At 53.0% G+C, this 26413-nt stretch overlaps 1 pseudogene; it reads left to right on the top strand.

The window, feature by feature from the left end:
* LOC128942816 (serine/threonine-protein kinase pim-1-like) overlaps positions 1–26413 on the top strand; it is a 123290-nt pseudogene that overhangs the window by 5564 nt on the left and 91313 nt on the right.

Raw genomic sequence — 26413 nt, 5'->3', positions numbered from 1 at the left:
GAGCCAATCCCTGTCTGCAATGCCCCTTTGGAATTCCCCTATTCCTGGAGGCCCCATTGGGCCATGTGAGCCATCCTCCCCACCCTCCTACCCAAAGTGGCCCCAGACACTTGATGTAATCCCCTCAGTGCTCCCCTGAGGATTCCCTTTTGGCTTGCTGTTTGTATTCACCCCCTGATTTGTATCTGTACAAAAGCCCTTGCACAGGAGTGTCCAGGGCTCTTTTGGCTCTGATCCTTTTGCTTGGAATAAACCCTTCCTTGTGGAACTTCAAGACAGAGATCCTCCTCTTTTCTCCTCTGCCGTGTCCCATTGGTGGCTTGTCTCTTGCAGCGTAGAGCAAGAGGCCCTGAGAGTTCTGCCTGTAGTCAATGCCCACCCTGGGGCAGTTCTGGTTCTGAGGGTTCTGCCTGTGGTCAATGCCCACCCTGGGGCAGTTCTGGTTCTGAGGGTTCTGCCTCTGGTCAGTGCCCACCCTGGGGCAGTTCTGGTTCTTAGGGTTCTGCCTCTGGTCAATGCCCACCCTGGGGCAGTTCTGAGGGTTCTGCCTGTGGTCAATGCCCACCCTGGGGCAGTTCTGAGGGTTCTGCCTGTGGTCAGTGCTCACCCTGGGGCAGTTCTGAGGGTTCTGCCTGTGGTCAGTGCCCACCCTGGGGCAGTTCTGAGGGTTCTGCCTGTGGTCAATGCCCACCCTGGGGCAGTTCTGGTTCTGAGGGTTCTGCCTCTGGTCAATGCCCAGCCTGGGGCAGTTCTGAGGGTTCTGCCTGAGGTCAATGCCCACCCTGGGGCAGTTCTGAGGGTTCTGCCTGTGGTCAGTGCTCACCCTGGGGCAGTTCTGAGGGTTCTGCCTGTGGTCAATGCCCACCCTGGGGCAGTTCCCCACTCCTGGCGTGGGGCCGCAGTTCTCAGAGCCAGCCCGGGCTCGGGCTCCCAGGGCAGCCATGAACTGCCCAGCACCTGCTGGACCACACTTTGCCCTCAACCTCCTGCTGTAAAGCTGAACTCATTGTGGTCGAGTCAGATTTCCTCTGCATGGATGTCTTTGTAGTCAGATGAGAAATTGGCCCCTTAATTTGAATGCAGTGGTGCATGGAGCTGTAGTCTAATGTTTTAATGTAGCTGACCTGTGCCCTGATAGCAAGGTGTGTTTAACAAATCTGGTATTGCCAGAAGGCTTTTGTTACTCTGAGACTGTGCTCTACACATGGAGCAGCAGAAGAATGAAGGCCAAATCCTCCCTCAGGAACTGGAGGATATCACCCGTGGGTAATGAGCTTTTGTAAGGAAGCATTGACTGTTCTTCTCTTCCACCAGGTGACCCTGTGCTCCAACACGGTGATGGAGTTCTACCGGAGGTTGCTGGTGGACCTGGAGGGTATTGGCAAGGGAGTGGCAGCCCTGATCATCACAGCCAGGTACCAGCCCTTGCCTGGCCTCCCGCAGGCACTGCCTTGCCCAGGCTGTGCTGGCTGCAGCTGCCAAGGAGAAGTGCTGCTGAATGCCCTCATGTTTTGCCAGCTGGACACGAGAACAGCAGTGCTTGGGCAGCAGCCCGTGGTGAAAACCACCCCTGCTCACAGCCCAGCACGGTCCTGGCCCTCTTCTAAAGGCACCAGGAATGATATCATTGATTGGCCTGGTTTTTGGTGCTTGAGGTGGAACAAATTTCCTGAGGGCCTCCTCTCCTTCAGGCTGCAAGAGGTGGAGTTGTGCTGGTTGTGAGCACCGTGCACTGGTTTGGGCCACAGCAAGCAGCTGCTGAGAGTCAGGCTCTGGCTCTGTCCATGAGGGCACATGGCAGGGGGGAAGCGGCTCCCAGCAAGAGTGGGGAGGGCAAGGTCTGACAAGGGGAAAGCAGCCCTTGATGTGGCAGGTCAGCTTCAGTTTTTGTCCTTCCCTCTGCTTCCCATTTTGAGCTTTAATATCGTCAGAGTTGAGAGCAAAAGTCGTTGTTGCTGCAGCAGAATTCCATGCTGCTGTGCTGCTGTGGGTGTCAGTGTGATGCCCAGAGGGATGCAGCTCCCTGGTGCTGTTCCCTGTGCCAGGCAGAGCCATCCAGGCAGTGCCTGGGCTGCCATTGTGTACAGCAGGTGGAGCTGGGGCCAGGCAGTGCCTGGAGCTGTGCAGTGAAGGAGCCAGGGAGCTGCAGGGCCTGGCAGGGGCTGATCAGCCCCTCTGTGGGGCAGCTGCTGTCTCGTGCCCTCCAGGGCTGGGGCAAAGAGCTGAGTTCTCAGGCAGGGCAACAGCACCATGGCAGAGAAGGGAATCATTTTAACGGAGACCCTGGAGTTGTGTGTTCCTTGAGCCTTAGGGAGCACTGATCCTTGTTGGCAAGGCTCCCCCAGAGCTCGTGGGTCACTGGCACTGTTCCAGGAGTCCTTGCAAGCCTTCTTGGGTAAAGCAGGGGCTGAGGCAGCTGTGGGGCAAAGTGCTCTGCCTGGGGCACTTGGCAGCCTCTGGGTGCTGCCTCTCAGGGTTTGCCCCTCCTTGACAAGACATGTTGGAGTGGGAAGAGGTAGAAGGCAATTTATCCCTGTAGGGCTCTTCAATGTGCATTTGACAGTGACCAATGTGTTCTGCTCCATTTCACAATCTTTGGGGGTAGGCATTCTCCATTCTCTCAGTATCTCTGATTGTCCTGGGGTCATCTCTTTGCCCAGATGTCTCGTTCCTGAGCTCCAAGTGTCCTCCCCAGTGCTGCTGTGTGATGAGTGCCACCTGAAGGTGCCCTACGAGAGGAAGATCCTCATTAGGAATCCCAGCCACCTTCCTGGCTGCTACGGGCTTATTCCCCAGGTTTGGCATCACATCCACCTCCTCCTGTCAAATATTCCTGAGGAGATTATTAGGGGAACAAAGGGTTTGGATAAGACCTTGCTGCTTTCTATTCAGTCTTAAAGATCTGCTGAGAACAGGAACCTACCCAACTGCAAACTTGAGGAGGCAGTTTAAGCTCCTGAAAAAACAGTTGATGTTCTAGTCCTCAGGGTTTTTTCCTGTGGGTGATCTTAGAGGGTTGTGTGTAGTTGATAGGGTTAGGCGCTCGGAAAATCTCGCGATGTCACGGAAAGCAGTAGGATCCCTCTCCCCCTAACTTCTAGTGATAAGGGATCACCCAAGAATGTAGTCCCCCCTAACATTAGTAACTTTCGACTCCTTACTAACCAATTACAGTAAAGTAAGACCCCCTGACGTAGAGAGAAAACTCCCCCAGTATAAAACCCGACGAGACGGGACAATAAAGGTCTTGAACCATCCACCATACTGGTGCCTGCGTGTGTTCTTGGCCCGAGTGACCCTGGAGAGTTTGGGTTGCCGTGCCATTTCCTCAGAACCAGGTCGCCTCGCCTTGCATCAGAAGGCGACTAGTGGTGCCGGAAACCCGGGATCGAACCAGTGCCCGGGGAACGGGGATCGCCTGGACAGAGGACGGCGGCTGCACAGCTGGCCTTGTGCAGCGGAGGGGACGCCCTCGAATCATGGAAGCAGTCTCAAAGGTCGTAAGTGAAGTGTGCACACAATGGGGAATAGATTGTAAGCTTAAAGATGTGACTCTCGCATTGTCGAGATTGATTAAGCTGGGGGCTATAGAGAGCCCCGTGGGTATTTTACACCCAGAGGTGTGGGATAATTGTACGAAAACCCTGGCCGAGGATACCATGTGTTCAGGCACGGGGAAAGCCCTAAAATCGTGGGGCAGAGTCATCCGGGCTCTGCAAAAAGCTCGACAAGAGGAAGAAACCTGGAAAGCTGCCAGAAGCTACTTAATAGCCACTCCGCAGCTAGGGGTGGGGGCACCGACACAGACCACCCCGGAAAGCGATCAGATTGCAGATGGGGATGTGCGGGGGCTAGGCGCGTCCCACCTCCCCTCGAGCCCGAGCCCAAAACCCCCAGGAGACCCCCCAACCCCCCCGCGAAGCCCGCCAGATCCCAGCCCCCCGCCGGAGCCTCCCGACAAAACCACGGCTCCTCTACCCATTCCCCCCTGTCGTGGTTTGACCGGAAATGGGACATCTGGGATATTTTGTTTTGCTGTGATTACCAATGGGTAATTGGAATTTAAGATGGGCACTTAGTTTGACCAGTGGGACATTTGGATCCGCCTCTTGAGACTACGACCTCAAGGGGTTAAAAGCAGGGCTCTTGGCCTTCGGAGCGCTCTTGGGATTTCCGGCGTGAAGAAGTCTCTCCCCCGGCCCAGTTTCTGGCTGGGCTGGGGGAGGGGAGAGCCACGTGGCCCATCTACGGTAGGCCCGGGAGGAAGGGTGGCAGACCCTTGAGCGACCAGTTTATTCCCCCCCCCCCCCAGAGAATGCAGCCCGTGCTCGAACTGTATTTCTTGAAACTTGATATCATGTGCCGGCAGGCAGCACGGCTGGGAGGAGAAAGGGGGGGGCAGCGGGCAGTCCAGCCGCCTGGGAGAGCTGTTAACCCTTTGGGGAATGAAGGCTTCGCAGAACATTGCCTTTCCTGGGAAAGGGACAGGAGTGGAAGATGAAGGAAGAAAATCAGGCCAGTAAGGAGGGTCTGGCAAAGGGAGAAGAGAGATGTTGAAGGAATGGAGGAAGATGGAGTGGCAGTTTTTGCTGGACTCTTTTTTGTTGTATTTCCATGGACTGTTTCCTGGTGAGGCAGAGGCTGTATTGCAGGGGGAAGCGGAGGCTCGGCGTCAAGAGAGTTTGGTTTTGAGACCCCTCGGCCCCAGGGGGTATAGAAGACATGGGGGGGGGGGGGACAGAGGTCCCAGGATTGTGACTGTACTCTGCTTGGAACGAGACGAGGCATTCTTAAAAGGCCCTGAAGGCAGGCCCCTGCCCCATCCCATGCCAGGTGGTGAGAGCACCTCGGCATGGAAAGGAGATGTCACGAGATAGCAAGATACCGGGCGGATTGCTGATTGTGACAAGAAGTCCGTGGCACAAGGAAGGACTCCGTCTATCCCTTATGAGCTGAAGATTTGATTTTTTTTTCCAAAGGGTGGTGCCAGACCGAGTGTGGATAATTTTTTGGGAAATGTAAATGTGTTTGGGAATTTGGTGGGAGGAGGATAAGGAAGTGTTTCTGTGTAGTTTTCATTCTCCTTGGTTTTTTCCCTGTGTGTGTGTAGGTTAGTAATTGTGTGTGTAGTTTAGTAATTGTGTGTGTAGTTTAGTTAATAAACTTCTCTTTATGTTTAAGTTGGAGCCTGCTTTGCTTATTTCCTGGCCACATCTCACAGCAGATATCAGGTAAAAGGTATATTTATGGGGGCCTTGGCTTTGCCAGGCCTAAACCATAACACCCCCCCGCCGATTGTCGACCCAGCACAGGAGGCAGAGCAACGGGCGCAGTGTTTTGGGGGGGGCTGACGGAGGAGGCGCGGGAAGCGGCGGGACGGTCAGAAACCGCCCGGATCGATAACATCTCTCCGCCGCCGTATGGGCTCGAAGATGGCGGCCGGCCGCGTGGTCAGGGCGGAAGAGAAGAGGGGACAAAGGGCGGAAGTGGGATCAGCCCGCTTAACATCGCATGCGCGAGAGAGCGGGGAGGGGGGGCGGTCCCCGCGGCGAGGGGTGAGACCAATCAGAGTGCTCTATTCAAATTAAGCCCGTATAAGGCAAGGACCTCCCCCAGCAGGAGGCGGGGAGACCCCAGGGGGAGGGAATGGTCCGCCCCCCGCAGGAGGGGGCGGGGTCGGAGCCCGAGAAAAAGGCAGAGCAGCCCGGAAGTGCTCGGCCATTCCACTTCCGACTCCGACTCAGACTCGAGCCGGGACGAGTCCGAGAGGGAGTCGGGGAGCTCCGGTTCGGATACTAGCCTTAACAGAGGGAGAGCAGCAGCATACAAGATCTCTAGTCACAGTGCTCCCGCTTGGGTGAAGGGGTCATCAGAGAAAGACCGGACCCCTCTTACAGATTGGCGAAAAATAAAGATAGCCTGCGCCGAGTACACCCCTTCAGCCAAGCTAGTGTTTCCTGTCCGTGTGGGGGGGACAGGCGAAAACCAAAGAAGGACCTATTCTCCAGTGAATCCAAAAGAGGTACAGGCAATTATTAAAGCGATTGCAGACAAGGGATTAATTCTGCCATGGTTAACACGCTCATAGATGGGGTTTTTTGAGGGGATGACATGCTTCCCTTTGACATCAAGCAGACGTGCAGAATGATTTTTGATGGGGCAGGAATGATTGTTTTTAAACAAGAGTGGGAGGACCAATGCACAAAGGAGCTAGCCCAGATAACGGGGCCTGACCATCCACTGCACGGCTCCAGTATACAGAGATTGGTGGGTAGAGACCCCACGATGATCACCCCCCAGGCCCAGGCTGAGGGATTAAGGGCCCATGAAGTTATGACAACCACCCGGGCTGCCCGAGAGGCCATTCGTTCTGCCTCCAAAGTAGTGGCTAAACCTGCCCCGTGGTCTACCATAAGACAGAGTGAAAGTGAGAGCTTCACTCAGTTTGTGGACAGACTTCAGGCAGCGTTAGATTCCTCCTCATTGCCCCCAGAGGGGGGTCCCTGGGTGGCCCTGGCCATGAAAATAGGGAAGGAACCCCTGATGGTGTGGGGGACATGCCGCCTTTACGGCAGTCAAGATCCCCACGTCATAGGGTTTCAGTTCTGGGCAGACACGGGATCAGACTGCACGATCATTCCCCAAGCACATTGGCCCGGACGTTGGCAATTCAAAGAAGTCCCTCCAGTGAACGGGGTGGGAGGGCAGTCCCGGGCGTGGAAAAGCACCCAGCTGGTGGCTTTAACACCTCACACAAAAAAGGGACCAGGAGTGCCAACATCAGCAGCAGCCCTGATGCTGGAAGAAGCACCCTCCTCGCAACAGGGCACCGTGTCAGTCATTCACATCAACAGCCACCTCCAGATCGGCAACGACAAAGCGGACGCCGCAGCGAAAGGCGTCTGGACGTTGCAGGAAGCCCTGAAAAAGGCCCAGATCGAGGAGCAGAGAAAGGCAGAGCTGTAGGACGAGAGGGACCGTGGGAGAGACGTGGATGAAGAGCTGCAGCAGGGGAAGCAGAAGCTGCCACAGCGAGCAACAAGGATGAAGCTGGAGGAAGAGGAAGATGTGCGGGAACTGAACGCGCTGTTCCTCAGTGCCAAGTGCAACATGATCTGGGACAAGCAAGTCCTGGAGAAGCAGATGATCCTCGAGGAACTGGCAGAGGAAGAGAAGCGCCTGAACGAGATGATGGAAATGGAGCGGGAGAAGGGCATGGAGGCCCAGGAGGAGCTGGAGCGCCAGAGGAAACAGGGGCTGATGAGAGCCCAGCAGGGCATTGCGAAACAGATGGAGCAGAATGTAGAGGAGCGGGCATTGAGGGCTGAGGAGCTGTACCAGCAGGGCCAGAGGCAGCTGGAGCGACTGGAGCAAATGGAAAAGGGAGGATCAGAAGGCCTGGGAGCAGAAACAGGAGCAGGGGGCCCACAGGTGGTAATTAGAAACGAGCTAGGCGAATGGGAACGGGGCTGGAGGTTGATGCTCACGGGGAGAGGGTACGCAGCTGTCAAAGAGGACGGCAAACTAAGTGGTGTCCACTTGGGTCAATTAAACCGGACCTCCATAACGAGCAGAATGAGACTGATGAGAGTTGCGAGTTTCTGTTTGCAGGACCTGCTCGTGGGACGTCCTCATGACGCGTACATCCCCATTCCAGAGGAAGGCGGCAGACTACCAGGCCGCCGGGCAGCGCCCGAGAGACCCGCGCGGGTGAGACCCAAGCATCAATGGTGTCTCTGTGTGATTTTGCTGTTGGGGTTTGTTGCCAGAGGGCAAGTCAGCCCAGACCACTACCCCCATCGGCCATTCAGGTGGGTCATGCAACACCTTAGTAGTCACAAAGTGCTCAAAGAAATCACCGCACCAAACACCCCATCCTTCGTGCCACATCACCCTAGCTGGGCAACAGGCAGAACGTGGACAGTAGTCCTTCAAGGGTCAAAAGAGAGAGTGAACGTGCAAATTATTAGGCTCCAACCGTCGGCATCCCGAGCGGTCGGACCCAACAAAGTGATTAAAAGTGTGCCGAAAGGGAGAAACGCGACTCGCCCCAAAGCCTTGCCCACAAGGGTCGCTGATATCCCGACCGGCCATGCAGAAGCCTTTCAGATAGGCCGTTCAGCCGAGTCAGACTCAGACCCAATCCTTCGTATGTTAGAAGCTCCCTTCCTATCCCTGAACGAATCTAACCCTAACCTAACCAAATCCTGCTGGCTTTGTTACGATGTCGAACCTCCTTTTTACGAAAGAGTTGCTCTAAACACTCCCTTCGGTTACTCCGCAGCAGATGCACCCAACCAATGTAGATGGGATACCCCCTGCAAAGGAATCACCTCGAGTCAAGTCACAGGCCAGGGCAGATGCTTTGGCAATGCAACCCTAGCTAGGCAGAAAGGCAACGTCTGCACCGATGTTGTCAAACCCAACGGGAAAAACAATAAATGGGCAGTCCCATCCGCATCTGGGATGTGGGTTTGCCAGCGATCTGGAGTGAGTCCCTGTGTGTTCCTTGCCAAATTCGATGACTCTAACGACTTTTGTGTCCAAGTCCTGATTGTTCCTAGGGTCCTGTACCACACAGACGAAGAAGTGTACCACCTTTTCGAGGAACTCAGCCGGCTCCACAAAAGAGAAATAGTAGCAGGTATAACTATCGCAATGCTGCTCGGCCTAGGAGCAGCCGGAACGGCCACAGGAGTCTCAGCCCTGGCGACCCAACACCAAGGACTGTCACAGCTGCAGGCAACAATCGACGAGGACCTGCAGAGGATCGAGAAATCCATCTCCTTTCTAGAGAAGTCAGTCTCCTCACTCTCAGAAGTGGTCTTGCAGAACAGGCGAGGTGTAGACCTCCTGTTCATGCAGCAAGGGGGCCTGTGTGCCGCCTTGAAGGAGGAGTGCTGCTTCTATGCAGACCACATGGGAGTCGTGAGAGACTCCATGGCAGAACTCCGAAACAGACTGGCTCAGAGACAGAAAGACAGGGAAGCCCAACAGGTTTGGTTCAAGTCCTGGTTCAGTCGATCACCATGGCTAACCACCCTAATTTCTACCCTAATAGGTCCATTGGCAATGTTACTTTTAGCTGTCACCTTCGGACCATGCCTGCTGAACAAGCTAGTCTCATTCGTTCAGACCCGCCTAGAACGGGCCAACATCCTGTTCATAGGCCGGCAACAACTGCTGTGAATTTGACCAGGGAACACTGCCAGTCACAAGATCTCCTACTCAAGTTTACCAAACCCCTTTCTTTGTCAACAACCTCATGCCTCATCTCAGTACCTATGTATATGACTACTTTGCTCATTTGTAGAAAAAGGGGGGGAGATGTAGTTGATAGGGTTAGGCGCTCGGAAAATCTCGCGATGTCACGGAAAGCAGTAGGATCCCTCTCCCCCTAACTTCTAGTGATAAGGGATCACCCAAGAATGTAGTCCCCCCTAACATTAGTAACTTTCGACTCCTTACTAACCAATTACAGTAAAGTAAGACCCCCTGACGTAGAGAGAAAACTCCCCCAGTATAAAACCCGATGAGACGGGACAATAAAGGTCTTGAACCGTCCACCATACTGGTGCCTGCGTGTGTTCTTGGCCCGAGTGACCCTGGAGAGTTTGGGTTGCCGTGCCGTTTCCTCAGAACCAGGTCGCCTCGCCTTGCATCAGAAGGCGACAGTTGTGAAAAGCTGCTGCACCCACAGACACCAGTGCCTGTGCTGGCAGCCTCCTTGCAGGATGCCCTGGGAGTGCTAAACCTACAATACTTGCATCTTGTTTGTGCCTTTGACCTTTGTCCTGGGGAGTTTTAAAGGTGTGTGTAAGTTGCTGTTGTGGTGGATGTTAAGGAGCCTGAAGTTTCTTGAGAAGTCCCTCTGAATCTGCATTTCATTGTGTCCCTTCCAGAAACACAAGGAGGACTCTGCTGTGCTCTACTCCAGCCCCAAGCCCTGTGGGATTGTGCAGCCCCAGAGCACAGCAGAGATCCCAGTTGTGGTGGCAGTGCAGGCCCTGGGCACTCATCGCACCAACGTTCTCATCGGCGTGTTCGGGGATGAGAGAAATCCCCTGGTGAGGGCAAGGGGAGATGTGAGCCTGTGTGCAGCTGCTCCTGGCAGGGTGCACAGGGACAGGGATTGTGCCGGGGAAAACAGGCACAGGCTGCTGGGGAGAAGGACAGGAGGGATGGGGGCACAAACAGCTCCTGCCTTAGAGGTGGGAATCTCAGTGTCTGAGACAGAATGGAGTTGGGCTAAGCTGGAATCCAGGGGGATTTGAATTAATTATTCTTTCAAATGCTGTTAACTTTGGAAACATCTGTTTGAAAATGTCATCTCTCTGAGCACAAAAGAGGATGTCAGAAGACTTGTGGGAACCTTGAGCTTTCTGTAAAAGAAAGGAAAGCTGGCATTTGAAGAGTGTTTGCAAGGACTGAAACTTCAACTAAAACATATGGAAATGGCAATGCCAAATTCCCTGGATGGCACCAAACATCTGAACCTGGGCCATCGTGGCACTGCCTGTAAATCAGTGAACAGGAAGGAAAGGCAATGCAGGCTGTGCCAGGGAGCCTGAAGTTTGACCAAACAGTTGCTTTCAACTGTCAGGCTGCTTCCCTTAAAGAGGAGGGTTTCTCCCCACCAGAAGAACCAGTTGTTTAACTGTCTGGCTGGTCTTACCTAGAGATTTCTTGCAAAAATAAAAGCTTTGGGCCAATAAATTTTAGTTTGAAAGGTTCTCTTACCTTAATCCTTTTCAATTTGGAGGTGAACATGTAATTTTCTTTTACCCCAAAAGCCCAGCATTTCAGCTGGAGAGTGGTAGCTGTCCCTAAAGAAAAAACTTGAGCAGGGTTGAGCTGTTGAAGCTTTTTTAGGTTTGTCTGTTGTGGTTTGTTTTGGTTTTTTAAAAATCTTTCTTGCTTTCTTCCTGGAACAGAGAGCACAATTACGGAGCCCAGGACGGCTGGCAGAAATCTCCCCAAGCCCAAGGCTGGCAGAGCTTGGCAGGATCCCAGCACCACAGCCTGTGTATGTATGGAAGGATGGATGGATGGATGGATGGGGAATGCGACCTGAGTCACCTGGGAGTGTTGTAAAATGTCAACCAACCTCCCAGCGTTGTCAGGGGAACATTCCTGATAAATCCCCGGTGGAGCTGCCGAGTTTCTGGCCTTGGGCACTGGGTGGGCTGTGCTGGCTGGGCACTGGCTGGGTCTGCCCCTCGGTGCCTCAAATCTCACCTTTTTGCTGCCTTCTCTGTCTTTTCCTCTCCCACTGTGCTTTTTGCATCCCCAACAGGTGTTAATGCCTGTCCTCTGTAGTTGCTCAATGCAAGCAGTTGCAGCTGCTGCAGCACCTCAGTGCCATCCCTGGGCTGCCTTTAGAACAGACCTGCCCCAGCCTGGATTGGGAAGGGCTGGATCAAACCATTTCTCGGTTCAACGTGCCAGCACCCACCCAGGGGCTGCATCCTGGCCAGGAGCTGCTCGTGCAGGTGTCCCTCCCTCCCACTGCAGGTCCCTGGTCATAGTTATTTATTTTGCAGAGATGAGCTCCACCCACCTAAATTCAAACCTCAGCCACCGAAGGAGAAGAGAACGAGTCTGGATAGTGGAGCAACTCGATGGAGGCACTTCAGGACTGGAAAGGAGGAGGCAGCCAAAGCCCTGAAAGAAGTGCAGGATTTTACCCACTCTTCAGGAGCAGAGGTAGATTTTCTTCTACACCTACTGCTTGCTTTGCCTCCCCAGCCTGCCAGCACCAAGTCCTGCTCATGCTGAGCTCCCTTTTTGCTGCCCTGCTGTGCTGTGCCTGACAGTGGGCTGGGCAGCAGGGCCAGTGGCTGGACATGGGCTGAGGGGGAGGGAGAAATAGGAGAGTTTTCCTTGGAGAAGCTGGCTCAGATCCTACAGGCCTGTGCTGAGTGTGGGATTTTTTGCCTTGTTTCCTTCCCAATGTAAGATGAGGCTTTTCTCTGCATCATCATGGTAACACCTCCAGCTTCCCTCCCAGAGCAAGCTGGGATGATCCTGATCTCCATGGAGTCTCTTCCCAAAGCAGCCAGACTCCCTGTTTGCAGGGCTCTGCTTTCACCCAGAGCTGCTATTGCACTGCTGGCCCTGGAGCTGTCTGACAAAGGGAGACTTTGCAGAGGGGCTGTCTCTTCTTCCCAGCATAAAAAATGGCTTGTTTTTTGGGTGCCAGCACCAACTCCTGAGCACCCTCACCTGCCTCGAGGCTTGGAGGGATTCAGGTGCTCCCTGGACGTGGCGCACACTGCCCTGGGAGCAGAGAAGGCAAGAGGGAATCTGTCTCCCTTGCCCATTGTCAGTGTGGCAAGCAGGGCTGGAGCTGCCAGTGCCACTGGGGGCCCTCAGCATTGGCCACAGAGGGGCCTCCCATCCCTGCAGGCCCATCACAAAGTGCTGCTGGAGCAGCTGCTTGTTGGAGAGGCCGTGCAGGACACGTTGCAGGGCTGTCCAAAGACGCTGTGCAGCACCTGTGGAGGGCACTGCTCCCCCTGGAACTCCTCAGGTGCTCCACAGGAAATTTTTGCAGGAGCTTTTGCTGTAGCACCTTGAGAAAGAAGCATTTAAATCAGAGAGAGAGGGGAAGAGCCTCAGGAGTCAGATGAGCTGGGCTGGACTCCTTCCCTCAGCTCCAAGAGCTCTCACTCTGAGTCTCCTCCTTTTCTAAAAGCAGGTAGTTTTAAAACCTTTTAAAGGCAATTTGTGCATCAGAGAGAATTTCTACTGCCAGGAGACATCCTAGTTCACTTTCATGTAATGTACTAATTAATGCATTGAGCTGTGAGTATGGGAGAAGATTTTCCCCATGGTCCCTGCACTGGTCAATGGCATGGATGCAGGATGAGGTGAGGGTGATTCTGGCAGTGTTTGGGGAATAGGCCCCTCTGGCTACAGCTGCACTTTGCTCCAAGATGCTCCATTGGATCCATTTCCATGCTCAACACCTCAATCTCTCCTGTCTTCCATCCAGGCTTTCAATATCCTGCCACTGGCAGGTGTGCTGCAGCCAGGAGAGAGCCAGCAGGTCTCCTCCACCTTCTCTGGCCACCTCAACACCACCTGCAATGTCCCGGAGCTGTGCCACATGGAGGCAGGCTCCACCTCCGAGGTGCTGGTGCCCAGGGAGGCCTCACGTGTCAGCTCCTCCCTGAGCCCCCAGGAGATCAGCTGTGGCTCTCAGGCCCCTCTCAGGGACAGGTGAGTCAGCCTTCCATGGGTTCCTGCTCTGCCATGGGTTCTTGTCCCTGCAGGGCTTCCCTGCTCCAAGGCCTCTGAGCTCAGAGGAGCTGCAGAGCAAAGGCCAGCAGCAACACAGGGATGGCCACTCTGAGCTCCCTGGCTGCCAAGAGAGGAAGGACCTTCTTCTGTTGAGACAGAACATCTTCTTCTCTATTTGAGTGCCGAGCCCTCCTGGCTTAGCTGCTGTCTGCGGGGAGCTGGGCTCTGGGCTTGCCTTGGCACCGCATCTAGAGGTGTCTTGAAGTCCATGGTGTTGAGTGGCATCTTCTTCATCATCTGCCTTCTTCACCAGAACAGTGGGATTGTGGTATGGGCAGGCGTGGGGCACAGAGCAAACCTTGCTTTGGGTCCTGCTCCTGCCACAGATGAAGTCCTTGCACTGCTGATCTGCCAGGGTTCTCCTTATGGTGGCAGAGCAGTCAGAAAAGCTCCTGTCCTTTAGGCTCCCCTGGAGCTGCAGCCGTAGGCAAGCACAGGAGAAGCTCAGCTCCAGCAAGGCAGCCCAGCTCAGGACACACAGGCCAAGTGTGGAGCTGGGAGTGGAGGTGCTTAAAGCAAGCCTGTGCATCAGGACTTCTTCAGGCCAGGCTGAAGTTGGTTTCATGGGGAGGAGACGGACGAGGCTGCTTCCAATGGTTTCCATGGCAGCCAGCACTGGTTTGCTTGGTCCCAGCCTGGTTCCAGCAGGAAATCTGCCTGACATGAGCCTGTCTTGCAGGAGAGGAGTTCCTGCAGCCTTTGCTTTCTGACTGATAGGATTGTTCTCATGAAGGAGCAGGCTAGGAGTTGTTAAAACCGAAGATCACGGACAGAGACTCTCTAACTAATTAAAGTTAGACAGTGGGATGTTTATTAACACCAGCAGGCGGCACCAGAGCCGTCCCTAAAAGGCGTGCCCGCGTTGTCCAAGGTTCTTTGCCCTCTCTTTATTTCCCAAGATCTTACATACAATACATCTGCACAACCCCAGCACCTCCCATCCCTGCTCTGTATTCAAATGAGGTCATTGGTCCTTCACTCCTGTGCAATTCTTCCCTTGAATTGGGTTGGTGGTCTCGAATTGGGTCAGTGGTCTTAAGGGATGAAGTCAGGAATGTCTTCATCAGGTCTCTGTGACCCTCTGGCACCATCCAAGGTCCCCTGCTTAGTGATTGATTGACATCAAGCCCAGGTGCTAACCATTGTCCTACTGGTTTCAAGATGTTCTTGTAACAGTTCACTTCCTCCACTTCCCTCTAGAAAGAAGCTCCTAATGGTAAACAATAGAACAATCAGCTCCAGCTTAAGCATCTCATAATCATTAACCTATGGTCTGCCTATCTAACCTACATCCTGATCAATGGGAATTGCTTCTAACCCTCAGCTGAAATCTGAACTCTTTAAAATCATGCTTCAGCTATGCCCAGGGAGAAGGGGGCTGAATGAGCTGAGTAAGAACTGTAGGAGAGCTAAGCAGATGTCAGCAATCTGTGCTCTGCTTTAAACTGGGAAGCCAAGAGACAAAGGGCGTTTCCAGGCACCAGTGCAGAGAGCTGCTGGATCAGCCTTTGGCAGGGGCTGGAGGGGTCTGGCTGTGCCTTCAGAGGGAGCTGGCACAGTCAACACCTTATGATGGCAAAGCTCAGGTTTGGCTGGTCCTGGAGGTCCCCTTCCACCCATGCCTTCACTTGGGATGTTCCCAACCTATGTGGGTTGAGGAGAATTCACGGAAATGGCCTCAGGGTCAAGGAATGAAGTGCAGGGCCAGTCAGGACTAGGGAGCCCAAGGTTCTGGTGGGACTCTCAACCATGTTTTCTGTTTTGTCTGCAGAAGGGAGCTGAAGGAGCCAGCTCAAAAGCTTGAGCAGGAGGAGGCAAAAGCCTTAGAGGAGGAAGAGAGGAGGAAGGAGGAAGAGAGGCAGAAGAAGGGAAAGAAGAGTGTCTCTGTTGGCAAGCAAGCTCCAATACCAGCAAAGGGGAAAACCAAGACCCGAGAGAATAAGGAAACCAAAATCCCAAAAAAGGAAACCAAAATCCCAGAGAGGAAGGAAATCAAAATCCCAGAGAAGAAGGAAAGCAAAGCATCAGAAGGGAAGAAAATCAAAGCATCAGAGAAGAAGAACACCAAAGCATCAGAGAGGAAGGAAACCAAAATCTCAGAGAAGAAGGAAGACAAAGACCCAAAGAAGGCGGAACCCAAAGCTCCAAAGAAGGGAGAACCCAAAGCTGTCAAGAAGGGGGGAACTGAAATCCCAAAGGACTAAGCTAAGATGGAGAAGAACTCTTTATTCTTTATTCATACAACTCATTTTACACAGTTTAACAGACCTTGTGTGCACCTTTAGTTCGTTCAAAGATTTCTTATCAGTTAGTTGATTATTGGTTAATAAAATAGATTTTACTTGTGCATCAAATCTCTCTATTGTATTGTTTACCTCTTCACTGATTCTCATGGGACAAATTACTTGTTATTGCAGGTGCATTTGTTTTTCACCCTCAGAATAGAATGGTCACAAAGTCTCATGCTCAAAATAGCTTCACATGGGAACTTGTAATTGCTTAGTTGCACACAGAAGAGATGATAGGCCAGCTATTGATATGGCTGAACAAGGCTTCATTTCAAAAGGCTTTTCTTTTATCATTATTCTACCTGTCTATGACATCTCCCGTGGTGTCCTTGGACCCACATTGTCACAACTGACCCACGGTTCCTTGAGGTTCCCCTGTGTCACCATGGTCACTGTCAGAGGCTGGATGAGATCAATGTCCTGAGACACCCTGGGATGAGCTGTCAATCAGTCACACAGTGGGTACAGTGCTAACCCAGCCCTGATTGCCTGTGTGATCAGAAATCCCACCTGGGGGAGGCTCACAAGGGCCCGGGGGCTTAAAAACAGAGCACAAGGTGAGCCCCTGGTATGGACTCTGCCTTCTCCTGGGGTTTGTGTCGCACCCACACTGGAACCCTAGGAGCTGTTAGTCATATGTGTGTCTTTCTAAAGAGCTTCTGTCTTTCGGTCTCTCTCTCTTTCTTCTCCTTCTAATGCTCTTTATATGGAACATTTTTGGATACCCTAAAAGCTTGCGTGTTTTAATGTTTCCAGGATAAATGGGCTAAGTTAATGAAGTTACTGCTATGATAAGTGTTTTATGTGTAATTTGATGTTGCGTTAAATCCTCTTCCAAAGTTCTTGATTTTTTGCACTTTGCCAGTAGAATTTTGTGTCATTTTGACCTCTTACGAATATCTGCTTGGTGTTTTTCCTGTGCACCAAACTCGAGTAAAGGTGGCAGATGAATTGGTGAATTGGCACGCAAACCCCGAACGGAGCTCCGGGTGCGTGGAGGATCGGGGCAGTGTGAGTCGCACACAATCCCTGGAGTGCGGGGACACGGGTCCCTACCAGGGTTTGGGGTGCCCCGAGTACAGCAGCAGCACTGAGTAGAGCCAAGAGGGCCCCAGTGCCCAGAGTGGAACGGCAGTGCTGGGGGTTCAGTGTGCCACGGTTCAGGTAGAAACCATAAACCCACTGGAGGCCCCTTGGGGTCACAGGGCAGGGAAGGGCTGTGCTTACAGGGCAGGGCAAGGCTGGACCTGCCCCTTCCTCCCCCCCCCCCACACAAAATGTTTAGAGCCGACGATCTCCTCCAGTCTGTCACAACAGGCAGTGTTGGAGGTGAAATCCCAATTGTGGCCATGGGCACCTGGCTGAGAAGGACAGTTCTTTTCCATGGGAAGGAAAGCACAGAGCCTCAAGGTTTGGAAGGCAAGTGAGAGCCTCAGCAGGCCAAGGCCAGCTAGACTTGTCAGTAATTGCAGAGTTTGGATTTAGGGAATTTTGGAGGTGGAAACCCAATCTCAGCCATGGGCACCTGGAGAAGCAGGACAGTTCTTTCCTTAGGAAGGAGAGCATGGAGCCTTTCCCAATGTTTTGGGGACAGATGAGAGGTGACCCTTGTGAAACCACTGCCTGCCAGACTTGTCCTGGCAATATTCCTATTGGAAGAATCCCTGGATATAAGGACCTTTGGAGGTGAAATCCCAATTCTGGCCATGGGCGCCTGGAGCAGAAGGACAGTTCTTTTCCATTGGGAAGGAAAACACAGAGCCTCAGTGTTTCAGCAGCAGATGAGAAGTGACACTCAACATGCAAAGGTCAGTTGGACCAGTCAGGCAGTCTATGGGAGGCCAAAGCAGCCAGACTTGTTCTGTTTTCCCTTGGTTTTGTGGGGCTCCATATTGTCACAATGGTTCCTTGGATCCATGGGGCCCCGCAGTGTCATAATGGTGACTTGATTCCATGGGTTCCAGCAGTGTCACACTGGCCCCTAGGTTCCATTGGGTCCCACAATGTCACAGTGGCCCCTAGGTGTCATAAGATCCTGCAGTGTCACAATGGTCCCAAGGATTCCATGAGCCCTTGCAGTGTCACAATGGTCTCTGTGGCTCCCCAGGCCCCACAATGTCACAGGACTCCTCTGTTCCATGAGGTCCGGAATGTCACCATGGACCTTTGGACCCTGGGGTTTTGCTGTGTCACAATGGTCTCCTTTGGCTCCACAGTGTCACTATGGACCACTGATGACAGGAGGCCACTCTGTGTCACCCTAGAGCTTTGGTTCCATGCAGCCCTGCAGTGTCACAATGGTCTCCTTTGGTTGCCCAGTGTCACAATGGACCACTGATGACATGAGACCATGCAGTGTCACAATGGACCTTTGGTTCCATGCAGCCCTGCAGTGTCACAAAGGCGTCTTGGTTTCACGCGGCCCCACAATATCACAATGCTCCTCCCAGGGTCACAATGGTCTCACTGGTTCCATGAGGCTTCACAGTCTCACAATGCTTTGCTTATTCCATGGGGCCTCATAGTGTCACAATGGTCTCCATGAGTCCCCTGAGTGTCACAATGGTCTCTGTGATTCCATGGGCCCCTCAGTGTCACAATAGCCCTTTGGTTCCATGAGGCTGTAAAGTGTCTTAATTGTCTTTTCATGGTTCCACGAGGCCTTGCAATGTCACAGTGAACCTTTGGTTCCATGGAGTCCCACAGTGTCACAATGGCTGCCTGGTTCCATGACACCACAAAGTGTCATAATGGTCTCCATGGTTCCATGAGGCCCGGTGGTGTCACAATGGACCCTTGGCCCGATGCGGCCTCTCAATGTCATGATGATCCCTACATTCCATGGAGTCACACAGCGTCAGTACAGTCCCCTTGGTTCCATGAGGCCCAGCAATGTCAAAGTGGTCTCCATGACACCATGAGGCCTCACATTGCCAAAATGGTCCCTTGGTCTCACAGGGCCTCACAGTGTCACAATGGTCCCTTGGTCTCACAGGGCCCCACAGTGTCACAATGGTCCCTTGGTGTCACAAGGCTCCACAGTGTCACAATGGTCCCTTGGTTCCATGGCCCTGTGCTGCTGCATTCCCCCCTCCCCTTCTCAGGCCGCCCTGCCAGCTGAGAAATGCTCCTTGGGCCTCGGCCTTGGCCAACAGCCCCTGGGCTCAGCTCCTCTGCAGCTCATCACAAACACTGCTCCAGCCACTGCTGCTGCCCAACCAGCTCCTGGTTTCTGTAGGAGCAGCCCTGGGAACTGTTTTTGTTCCCTCCGTGGCAAAACATCCCTGTTCTCACACTGCCAAAGAAAGCTGTTGATGCCAAGTGCGGCCAGGATGAACCATTGCTGGGACTGAAGCCTCTCTCTTGGGGCCCTGCACACTCCAAAAGGAGCCCTTGGAGCTCTCCTGGGCCAGCGACTCCCTCTGAGTGGGGCCTCTCCCAGCCGGGAACTCTCCCGTTTGCTGCACTCGGGGATCCTGAACAACGACAGAGCCTGGGCTGTTCCCCCAACTCCTCCAGGCTCAACCTTTGCCCACTGGGGAGATGCCAAAGGATCCACAGTGAGCATTTCCTGCCCTCAGGGGAATTGCTCACAGGTGCCTTGCACTGACTCTTTGTGTCAGTGTGCACACAGGAGTGCCTGTGCTGGGGAAATGTGGCAGAAATGCTGCTCTCTGAGGGGTTGTTGTGCCTTGGATAGCTGAGTCAGTCAGGCCTGTAGGGAAGGTTAAATCACAAGGCCTAAGTTAAATTAAATGCTGCTGAGAGTTTTTCTTTTGCTAAGTGGTTACCTTTAATATAAATTTTATGTTAAGTTCAATATTGTTAAATGTTATACCTCTGTTAAATTGCGAAGTCATAGGTTTAAGTTAGGTTACATGCTGTTACGCTCTGCTCTTTTGCTAAATTGTGAAGTTGAAAGTATCAGTTAAGGTTAATGTATAAGTAATGTCCGGTTAAGTTTGAGCTCTGTTAAGCTTTCAGGCCGTGTTCCTTTTATCCTTGCCCTTGCTGTCCTTGTGTCACACACACACACAGAGGGACAGTTCTCAGTTAATTTCTGATTTGATTGCCTGGGTTCTGTTTGGTTTTGTTGTTGCTTTGTTTCCCTGGTGTGCCTGAAGAGTCCAGTCAGGAGCAGAGCGACTCTTGCCAAGGAACTTTGTGCTGCTGTTGGTTAATATTAAATCTGGTTTTTGCTGCTCCCTTGCTGGGGATTTTTTCAGCGCTCTCAAGCCCTCATTCGTAACAGGGTGAAGGAGCTCTGGCCCAGGCTCTGGCTCTGGGGGACACAGGGACCCTGCCGGGAGGTCCCTGTCCCCCTGTGCCACCCCCAGGGCTCCGACCCCCATCCCCGTGTCAGGCTCTGGGGTCGATCTCGTGGAACATCCTCTGGGGGAGGCTGCGGGTCCAGGGGTGGGGGGACCCGGGAGGACAGGGGACCCCGCTGTGCACGAGCAGGGTTGGACTGCTCTGGGGGGAGCTGTGAGGGGAGCCGGGGCAGAGTGACCTTCCCAGTGACCTCACACAGCTCCTGTGATGTCACACAGCCCCTGTGATGTCACACTGCCCCTGTGATGTCACAGAGCCCCTGTTATGTCACACAGCCTTCTCTGTGATGTGACACTCCCCCTTTGATGTCACAGAGCCAACTCGATGTCACCTTGTGATGTCATACAGCAGTGCTGTGACATCACAGAAGACTGATGTCACAAAGTCACCCTCTGATGTCACAATCTGTTCTGTGATGTCACAGCCTGCTCTATGATGTTCCACAGCCACCAGGTGATGTCACAACCAACTCTCTGATGCCACAGAGCCACCCTCTATGATGGCAGACTGTGTTCTATGGCCTCAGACCCTACTCTGTGATGTCACAGCCAGTTCTGGGATGTCACAGAACCTTCAAGAACCCTCAAGAACTCAGTTCTATTGAAACAATGAAGTTTCTTGTACTTTGAAGAGATCCCTATAAGGGACACGACAGGGAAAGTGTCCCCAGGCCCCAGGCAGAGCAGAGAACTGCAGGCACTGATGGCAGCTGCGGACAAAGAGAAGCCAAGTCTTGGTGCCCTGGGGCACAGCAGCAGGGTCTGTGTCACCAAGGGCTGGGAGGAGACACCTTGTCCTGAGGCCCTGGGGCCTCCTGGCACAGCCCCAGCCAGGCTGGGCACTGTCACCCCCTTGTCCTGTCCTCAGCATCTCCCCCTAGCCCACATCCCAGTGGCCTCAAGGATCTGCTGGAAGGAGTCCCTGGGGAGCCTTGCTCAGCAATGGCCCTGGGGGCTCCTGAATGCTCCCTGCAGGGACTTCAGGTTTTTCAAAGGACTTGGAGTTTTGCTTTTGCTTTGGAGTCTCTGAGAGCTTTGTGCAGTCATGGCCTCCAATTATGTGTTGTAGTTAGTTCTTAGAGAGGCTTTGTCAGTAACACCACTCAGTGGGGCTCATTAATGCTTCAAGGTACTTCAGTTCTTTTAAGGTACTTGGTGTTTCCCTTGGGATAGACTCTGGGAGATATTTGTCCAATCATGGCCCCAATTATCTGAGTTAATTAGTCCCCGGAGAGCTTTGTACTGACACTCAGTGGGGCTCATTAATGCTTTGAGACACTCAAGGTGCTGAAGGTGCTTTGGATTTTCCTTTCCACACTGAGTGTCTGAGAGGTTTTTGTGCCATCCTGGCCACCAATTCTCTCCTGCAAGGAGTGCATGAGGAGCCTGTGTTGGAGAGGGACCTCAGCGGGAGCCATGAATGCCTGGAGAAACTTGGGGTGTTTCCTCTGCCTTTGACTCCTGGCAAGGTTTGTGCAATCTCCTGCCAGGCCCTGATGTTCAAGGGCTCAGCTCCAAATGCACAGTGAGGCTCATGAGGATCAAGCAAGTCCTGACAAACCCTGGCTCTGCCTTGATTTCCCTCTGCTCCAGTGCAGTTCATTAGGACGGTTTCCTTTGACAGTTATGGAGAAATAGTTCAAAGAGCTTCCAGGAAATATGTAGTCCTATTTTAAAGGGTGTCTTTTATTGCTGTTCCTATTACACAAGAGGTGATTGCAGCATTCAGTGACTGATATTGATCCAGGGACTCTCCTAAGGAGCCCTGGCCTGCTCAGAGAAGCTGTGCCTTGAGCTCTGAGCCAGTGTAGACAACCTTGCTCCACATTCCCCAAGCCCATTGTGTCTCTCCTCACTCACCTGGAACCTGCTTTGCTTGAAGAACTGGCTGCACACAGCCAAAGAGGGATTTTCCTTCTTTGATTTTTGAAGCAATCTAAAACTCCTGAGTTTCCCCATTGCAAACAGACATCCTCCTCAAGTGTGTGCCAAGCCCAAGCTGCCACCAGGAGCACTCCAGACCTGCCCTGGGCCAGCTGTGAGGGTGGATCACCATCCCAACATGCAGTGGTGCCATTGCAAGGGACTGTTGCCATGGACACTGCAATGACCCCACTGCTGGGTTTCGGTGCCATGGCAACCTCCATCAGTTCAGGTTTCCTTGGAAACCAGCCCAAGGAGCCATTTCTGCAGCCAGGTTCCATGGCCACTTGCCTGCAGAGCTGTTGCTGTCCTCACCAGCCATGGCAACCCTGGGACAAAGCAGTGCCAGGGCTGTTCCAGGTACAATTGCAGTGACACTCGTTGGTGCCACCAGGTGCCATGGCAATGGCCACTGGGACCCATTCCTTGGTTTGGTGTCATGGCAGCCAATGCCCGCAGCCCTTGTGATGGTTGGTGGCCATGGAAAGCTGCCCTGGCCCCTTGCTCAGGGCTGGTGTCAGTGCCCAGAGCCAGAGGGGATCCCTTGCTGGGGGCTGTGCCATGGCCACCTGTCCTGTGCCGCACTGGCCGCTCAGGCACCAGGAACCAGCAGCCAATGGCACTGCCAGGGCCAAAGGCCAGGTCAGCCAGACAGAAAGGGGCAGGGCTGGGCACTGTTTCCATGGCAACCGGCACTGCAGGGACACCTGGGTCACCTGGCCTGGCAGTTGCCATGGAAACCCCTGGCAGGCACTGAGGGCACAGCCCCTGGCACTGAGACACTGCTGGGCCGGGTGCTGAGCACAGGGCTGAGCACGCAGAGATGGTTTTGTTCTTGCTGAGCTGCAGCACAGCCAAGGCCTGTCCTGCCCCTCGTCCAGCCACGCTGGGGAGGGGCTGGGGCTGTGGGGGAGCTGGGCAGGGGACACAGCCAGGACAGGGGACTCCAACTGACCCCGGGCATACCCCAGACCAGAGCACATCATGCTCAGGGGAGAAAGGGAGGAACAGGGAGGAAGGGGGGAATTTTGGAGGGAAGGCTTTTGCCTTCCCAGGGAACACTTAGGCAAGAGGGGGCCCTGTTTCACCAGTGGGCAGGGTCACTACCAAAGACACAGACACCAACTGAAGGAATTGTGTCATTTATATCATGCACAGCTGCAAAGATTTACAAAAGGATAAGCTCAGCAAAGCACATCATCATTAGCAATGAATTACAAAAGAAGCTCAGCAAACCATCATAACCCATCATTACATTTTGATGACCAATCCCTTGGTGAAACACCAGAGGTGTTTGTGGCAGACAAAGATTCTGGCTGACTATCAAGGTACACCTTACAGACATCAGCAGTACTTTAGTAACACCGTTCTTCATTCTTTTTTCTCAATCTCATTCCAATTAGGAACAAGAATTCTGTTGTGCATGGAGCTGGCACCTTTTTAATTCCAGAATAATGCCCCGAGGCCCTTTGCTGTTCAGCTTTACCATGCTGTCTGTGGCTAACAAGGCTTGGGGGGCCCTTTCCCCTCTGGCTGGAAGGGGCCGGGTCCCAGTCCCTGAGGGGCACCCAGGCTCCTGGATGGAATTGCTGTGCAAGTCCCTCAGCGTCACAGCAGCCTTCACATGGAGCCCCGTGGATCAGAGCATTTCCCAAAGGGGCCCTTGGGGCAAACAGGGAGATCTGGTCTGGCAGGATGTGTAAAACCATATCCTGTCAGATCTCCTTGTTCTCACACAGAATCCTTGGATGCAGGGACACATTCCCATTGTTCCTGCCCAGGTTTCAGGACTCAGAGTTGTCTTTCCCAGGAGTTGCTCCTTCAGCTGCCTTGGGAGGGCCTTTTGGCCTTGGGACCCACACTCTGGCTCCATTATTAGAACTGCTGCACCCAAACCCTTTATTTGCACAAACAGTGGTGATTGGAGGTGGATCTCCTTTTTTCACAATCATTCCTAAAAATGCAGTCTCAATAATTGTACTACCCTGTCACAGGGTTGACTAATCCAATCCTGGTCACTATTGTTTACAGAATTACTGTAATTTCTCCTTGATATTCTGCATCATTTCCTCCTGCCGTGACAGGAACACTTTGCAAGGCCAAGCTCCAAGGGAGCAGTTACCAAAGCAAAGTGTCCTGGAGGAATCTGAATTCCTGTTTCAGAATTGACAGCTCTCATTGGCTTTGAATTTCTCCTAATTAATTCCAGTGCATGAAGGCCCAGCCCTGCAGCCTCTGGGCTGACCCTGCCAGGGGCCATCACAGCCAGAACAATTTCCCAGGCAGCCCAAGTCTCACTGCCCATGGTTGGATTTGCAAATTGGGGGCAGCCGTGCACAGCCAGGGGGTTTCCATTTCCCCAGTGGGCCATTGTTAAGGGCATGGAGCACATCTGGGAGATGGGTTCTCCATGGACAAAGGTTCCCATCTCCTTATTTTTCCAACTGCTCTTTTAACAACCCCTTCACCCGTGCACCCAATCCTGCAGCTTGTGCATAATCTGGTACATGAAAAACCCTGCAGGCAAAATCACTGTATTTTTCACAGGAACAGACAAAGCACCCTGCACCACAGTATCAGCAACCCCTGCAAAAATAGCCAATTTTCTCCCTTTCTCCCTTTTTCATTGTATACAATCTCAAAAAGTTGACCACTGACATGAGGGTCCTGGCCAGTCCTGTTCTGTAGGGTATTTAGTGTTACATCCCTGAGCAGCCAAAGTTACCAAATTAGTATTGTCAGCACTATTTCACGTTATTATATAATTTCATAGATGGATAGTGATATAGAAATATAGATAGATACAGACATAAATAAATTTATCTAAATAGATATATTGAGGTCTTATTATACTATAAATACATATATAATTATTATGTACATAGATATTTCACTTGCACAAATGCATATCAGTTCAAGATTAAAACCTTCTTCTCTTGCTCCATGTGGGAGCATTCCAACAATCATTGTTCCTTCTGAAGGTGCTGTTTCCTATGTACTCTCAACAAATTCATCTTTGTCTGCCCAAACCCACACGGTCTTTTCCTTTTCCATGTGCAATTTTTGGATGCATTTGAAGACATCCAGGGGTGCAGCTTCTTTTACCTGACTGCCCCACTGCACCCACGGGGCTCCAACCTCAGCCCACTCCAGAGCCAGGGAACTCCAGGAAAGGGCTTCCCAGCTGGGAATTTCTGATGGGACTGATTCCTCACATTTACCCTGAACAATGACATTTTGTTGGCATCTGGCCAGACTGTGCCAGTTTTGTTTTGCCAGTGGGCAGGGTCAGCACCAAAGCCACAGACTCCAGCTGAAGGAATCAGTGTCATTTCCTGCAGTTCAGAGCAGCAAAGAATCGCAACAGGAGCAGCTCACCAATGCACCCAGCCATCCCCACCAAAGATTGCAGCAGTGATTAAGAAAGATCCAGCAGCATTTACCCTCAGCCTTTACCATCCCCTAGACCCACACAGCAGCTGGGGAAGCTGTCACAGCCAAGGGCTGCAGAGCCACTCCTGGGCACTGGGCATTCCTGCAGGTGCCTCCAGCCCCAGGTGAGGCTCCAACCCCGCTGGGAGAGGGCCCAGCTCTGACAGTGCTGAATGAACAAACTGACAGCACTGCTAGTGTGGCAACATCTGCTTTCATCCTCCTCTTGGGTTCCTCCCAAAGCCTGGCCAGGGCTCAAGGAGGAACCAAGGGAGCTGACTTTGACCATACAGACCCAAACAAGGCCAGATGTCAGATTTCATGGCCTTGTCTGGCTTCTAAATACACAAAGGTCAATCCGTGTTTCCCTAATGAGTGGCTACATCTATCTCAGTGCTAATGACCATGCATATTTCATCAGGGAGCAGATACAAAGATAACCTTTGCTTGGAAGGTTCATCCAGGGGCCATCTTTGGCTCAGGGCCTGCTGTTCAGGCTGCACTCAGGGCTGGTGTCCAGACCTTGGCACTTCAGGGACGTGGTTTAGTGCTGGGCTTGGCACTGCTGGGTGAGCGGCTGCACTGGGTGAGCTCAGAGGGCTTTTCCAACAGAAAGGATTCTGTGGCTCCATGCTAATATCCACTGCATTCAGCTGGGGCTATTTTAGCAGCATTACTTTGCTCAGAAAGTCTCCTCTTGCCCAGCTCTTGTGGCCTGAGGCTTCAGCTCCTTCAGCTCCTGGTGCTGAGGTGCTCATGCTGAATGAGACGAATCGGAGAGAAGAGCACAGTCCATGCAATTCCTTCTGGGACACGGAGAGGGGAGGCTGTGCAAACAGGAGCATTGTTTGCTGTGGCCTCCTCTCTGCCCTTCACGTCTTTCAGCGCTTTGAACCAGCCAAGAGCTTTCTCCAAGACTGCAATGGAGCAGCTGTTCCTGCTCCCAGGCCTGGCTCTCTCCAGTCTCAGCCCTTGCCTGGTTCTGTCCCTCGTGCTGTGCCCTCTGTTTCCCCAGGGCTCGCTGGCTGCTGCCCAGGACTGTGGCACTGGCACAGATCCAGTGCTCCAGAGCCTCCTTTCTGTGCCCTTGGAGCTGCCTGGGCACAGCAGCCTTTTCCATCTGGAAGCTCCCCA

This window comes from Melozone crissalis, unplaced genomic scaffold (assembly GCF_028551555.1).
Source record: "Melozone crissalis strain CALT ecotype California unplaced genomic scaffold, PUWL_Pcris_2 ptg000043l_1, whole genome shotgun sequence".
Classification (NCBI taxonomy): Eukaryota; Metazoa; Chordata; class Aves; order Passeriformes; family Passerellidae; genus Melozone; species Melozone crissalis.
The sequence above is the reverse complement of the archived record's forward strand: the minus strand, read 5'-3'. Positions and strand labels throughout refer to the sequence as shown.